Genomic DNA, 5,206 nt, shown 5'->3' with positions numbered 1-5,206 from the left:
TGAACAACTCTATATAGAAGAAGTTCTGATCAACAAATTTGTTTTCAGTTTTTGGACTTGTGTGGAGCAGGAAAAATGTTTTATCTTCAGTAACTTAGAATCTCCAGAATTAAAAGAGAGAGAATGTGTGTATTAATATTAATATGTTACTACTTACATGGTGAGAAAAATATGTCTATTTTTTAACATCTTTATTAAACATTTTCAAGTGAACAGGCATCATCATTGTGGAACACACATGACAATAAGTTATCCCCCAGTGTGGATTGCACTACAAATGAATTTCTATTCAACAAAGGCCAGAACCTCCCATGCCAGGAAACTCTATATACTTATGTCTGAATATAATTTATTCTGATCCTTTGCTCAGTTCCTTATTTTTACTTAATTATTATTTCAACTTTCTCCGTGTGTGTTTTCTCTTCATGTTATCTTATTTTGAAAAATTCAGTCCTGTATGTTTTTGCGGTTAGGAAAGAAACATTTATGGTCCAATTGTCATAAGGTTATAAATAAAGTTGGTTTAAAAAGAAAAAAGGTCTAGTGTAAGTGCAGCCGGACTCACTTACACATCTTGACCTCGATGGAAAACGTCATGAGGTCAAGGAAAAGTAGTTAGGAAAGGAGACATTTTCTGGGAAATCAAATGAGAAACTGCTCATAGAAAAAAGTCTGTAATACATCCAGAAGCAAACGGTGTGGCAGAAACTCTGACACTTGGCACATTTCCTCTTTCTGTATGGAGTTTGCATGTTCTCTGGCTTCAGCTTCCTCCCACAAGTCCAAAGACATGCAAGTAAACTGGTGACTCTAAATTGCCCGTAGGTGTAACTGGTTGCTTGTCACTAAATGTCAGCCCTGTGATAAATTGGTGTCCTGTCCAGGGTGTACCCCGCCCCATTGGCTCCAGCCCCCTCGCGACCCGGTACAAATGAGCAGGATATGGACGATTTCATCATTGTATAACTGCATTGAAACGTATTTAACTTTGTGACACCACTGAGACCTGAACACCCCCATCCCCCTCTTCCCTTCTGTCAGCTGCACCTTTGAAGCTACTCTCATATCACACCACATGATGGCACCACAGCCTTGAACTGCGTGCTGACTCCATGTAAACAGGGTCTCATGAATCAGGTTTATCACTTGATGGCAGTGGTGAGTTGAGACAGTTGTACAGTCCATATGATCCCTGTAATTGCGAGGCGTGGCTGCGGATGACTGAATGGTGAGTAATTGTCCTTGCCTAATGAACACATACACGCACACATACATACATGCACGCACACATACACATCATGGTCAGTTCCTGCAAAGTACAAATCTCTCCTGAGATTACATAAGACTTCCTTCCCCTCTGCTATATGACACGTAAGACATTCTGGTACAAGAACATTGCACAATTGTATCTTGCTGATTTTTTTCAGAGAAGGGGGAAATCTGATCTTATTCCCTTATTCTTTGGAAATATTAATACAGTGGGAATGTACCAGTGTAAATTTCATGAAACCAGTGTTGAAGGAAGTATTCAGATCCTTTAATTAAGCGGAAGTAGTAATATCACAATGTAAAAATTGTTCGTGATAGGTGTAAATAGCGTTGTGGTTGTGGTCTCTGGGTAGATGGGTGTTTGTGCTTGCATTTTAATATGAAGCACATACAGTTTTCTTGCAATTAAATGTTTAAATAAAATTAAATGTTTTGACAATTATTATAAATGCTATTATATAATCATAGATTTTGTGAGTAAAAAAAGTACAATATATCTCTCTTAAAATATGGTGGAGTAGATGTGTAATGTAGCACAAAATGGAAAAACTCAAGTACAGAGTAAATGTACTTAGTTGCTTCCCACCACTGAATAATACACACAATATGTTGCGCTGAGTGTGTTTAATGTGCGCCCTGACTCCTGACACGTATCACATTATGCGTCAAGAGTCAAGGCACGTCAAGATGACTTGATAATCAAGTCATGAGGAGATGGGAGTTGGAGAAGATTTTCATTTTCACCCTTCATTCATGGTTTTGAAAATTACTTAACTTGCTCACAGTGACATGGAAAACACACCCCGTTCATACCACAACTCTGCATGAGATGCTATGACTCACGGCTGTAACTTGCTGTGGCATGAACACACACGATGAGTGGAAGTAGGTGAATAGGAAGATCTGTCACAGTGACGCAAATACTCGGCCATCCACTTTTTTAGTTTGCGACAAACATGCCAGCTGGAGCCAGAAGCTGCCTTTGTAGTTGACTCTTTTATGTTGTACCTACAGAGAGAAGTCAGTAATTTATTTTGGGTTTTTTTTTGTCTAATTTAGTGAGAAAGTCAAAACTATGTGCATCCAGATGGTTTCACAGACATTTAGCAAGTGGCAAGAAAGAAGTGCATTGGGGAATATGCTCAGAAAAACCCTCATGTAGCCTAAAGGATGAATTTATTTCACATGAAATCTGTTCAACAGTGTCAAATTTTTCTGGAGAGCCTTTTGTTCTTGTTATACAACACAATATGTCATTGTTCGCATACAGGGAGTGTAATGTTTGACTGAGAGTAAACACGTTCCAAGAAGACTTTTGACATGACAAAAAAAAAGATCAAATACAAATCTAAGACAGTCCAAAGGTCAACCCTGATACTAAGAATGAGCCCAAAGTGCCATTCTAACTTTCTGTGGAAAATAAATAACAGTTGATCAGATTACAAGTAACTTTGTAAAAGTCTAAGAAGGAAATTGGATTCACATGAACATAGAACCAACACTTCTTGGAAGCTGGTGATTTGTGCAGAGACTCTTCATCCTCATTTTGTTTTCATTTTGTACTCAATAGCAGTTTATAACTTTAAGGTTATAGGGACAAATGTTCAAAGTATTCATGACAAGTATACAAGTGATGCAGGTTATAAACTGGTGAAAGAGATGCTAGAATGAAAGCCGGGCAAGTAGTCAGGCGCTGTTTGCAGGAAGGAGATGGGAGATTGTGACTCAATTACTTGGAAAGTTGCTGATATTGCATTCTCTTGAAAACTCTTTTTTTTTTTTTTTTTTTTGGAAGGCTCACCGTTTTGGAACAAACCGATCCTCCTACACAAAGATGTGGCAGTTTGTGTCAACAGGCTGCTGTAATTCAAAGGAATGAAAGGTGGGAATGAATGAGGTCACACGTATGTTGTTGCCTCTGGTCACATGAAGGGATCACTGAAGGTCACTGAGATTATTTTGTCTTTTCCTCCAAATATACAGCACATTTTTAGAATCACTGGCTTCGATTCCCTAGAACGATCCCCATCTTGAAGCCATGGTTTGTGTCACTTTATTTTCATCACTGCACATCAACACACTGGTGACTATACTGTATGCAGAATATGCGTGCTGAAACTTAACACCAGGGTCAACCTCCCTCTGTTGCTGACATAGGGAAGTTGTTGTAGATTACGTATTTTCCCTTTGTTGAAAAGCAAGCATGGCATTCACAGATTGGCATAGGACGTGCCAAACGTGTGAAACCACAGCAGTGAGTCATTCAGCACCTGGAGGGAGAAAAGAAAAGAAACATTACACAATGAGGGACAAAAAGGGCACAGTGGCTTTGATTGATTTGAACGCCAAACAGCATAAACAAAGCTTAAATCATCATTATCATTAAAAGCTGATACATAAAACCAGCTTTCATTTGAACTTTCACCGATTCATGAAAGAGGAAAAAAAAGAGAAAAAAAAAGAGAAACAGAGAGAGCAACAAATCATTCCTTACTCAGTTCATAAACACAGACAATAAAAGTATTATTTTGACTTTCAGTAGTGAAACTGACATCAGCTGGCAGCGGTCATGTCGGTCATGGGGTGATGAAGGACATCAAGCTTGGTGCCAGAGTTGCTTTGAAAATAACCACCTTTCTGGACAAGTACTACTTGATGTCTGGGATGACTAATCCCCGGTCGCACATGCCTCAGTCTGTGCAGGTATCATCTTCACCTTCCCCCTTCAGAAGAAGCAGATTGTCTTGTTTTACGTAAAACCCCCAGCGAACACACAGGAACTTCTTACTTCCCCCTTGGAAAACAACAAGAATTCTTCCAAATAAACAATCAGATTCTGCCGAGCGTTATCAGGATCTCCTGTAGTTCTGAGGAATTGTGGAAAGAGGATCTGACTTCATCCGTGTAGATGATTTTGATATGATGAGGTTGGAGTTGGCTGGAGCCCTAATTACTAAAAAGGTCATTGATCTGACTGAAGAGAACTACAGACATTCAAACCACAGGCACTGTTTTCTTCTTTACAGTTTTGTTGTCATTTGAATTAATAATTTAAAGCTTTCTGTGAAAGATTTGATAATATATTTTGAATGTAATTTTATTGTAAATGTTATTCTTTTAATGGGAAAATGTCTAATAACAAATGTCATTTCAATAGGAATACTAAGATTTACCCTTTTTCCTTATGTAAATACACACATTTTAAATGTTATTAAATGTAATTATTTTATTGTTCTTATTCATTTTCAGATTCTGGTGTCATTCACTATAACAGGTTGTTGATCAACAATTAAGCTGACAAATTCAAATAACCGAAACACACTAGACTTCATATCACTACAGTGACACACGTGTTCTGAAATGTAAGACTGAAGATGTCACATCCTTATCTTGGCCCGTCTCTTGCCTGTATCCTGGGGATATTCTCACCTCTTTCTCTCTAGACTTTAAAGGTCAAGATGCTTTAAAATCCTTTGCCCTCTAACAGGTGGTGTATACCTTTACAGTGAACATCCTGTTAAAACATGACTGATCAAATCTACTCTGTGCAAAGGGACCAGATCAGCTTTACTTTGAAGGACAAGTCATTCCAGCTCCAACGCGCACTTTAACAGTAGGAAAATTACAGGTGTAAATAATAAACTGAATTACAGCTGAAAGCTATTTAGCTGTTTCAGTTTCATGGTCCTGGTCGTGAATAGTGCAGAGCCATTGTTGTTAGTAACACCTATGCTTTTCCTACTGGGACAAATAAAAATGTCCACTGTGAAAAAGGCCAACTGTGCTGGACTTATAACTTCTATCACTTTTGTATACGTTAATGTGAGTTTTGTATAAACAGCAAAATTGCTCTTTGTTCTGATTCAATAAAAAAAAAAAAAAGTTTACAATTCTAAAGGAGAAATTATCTGTGACAACTTGAAAACATTTAGCATAT

Source organism: Trachinotus anak, unplaced genomic scaffold (genome assembly GCF_046630095.1).
Source record: "Trachinotus anak isolate AG129_WGS33_773 ecotype Australia unplaced genomic scaffold, CSIRO_AGI_Tana_v1 ptg000010l, whole genome shotgun sequence".
Classification (NCBI taxonomy): domain Eukaryota; kingdom Metazoa; phylum Chordata; class Actinopteri; order Carangiformes; family Carangidae; genus Trachinotus; species Trachinotus anak.
This window is presented reverse-complemented; position numbering follows the sequence as displayed.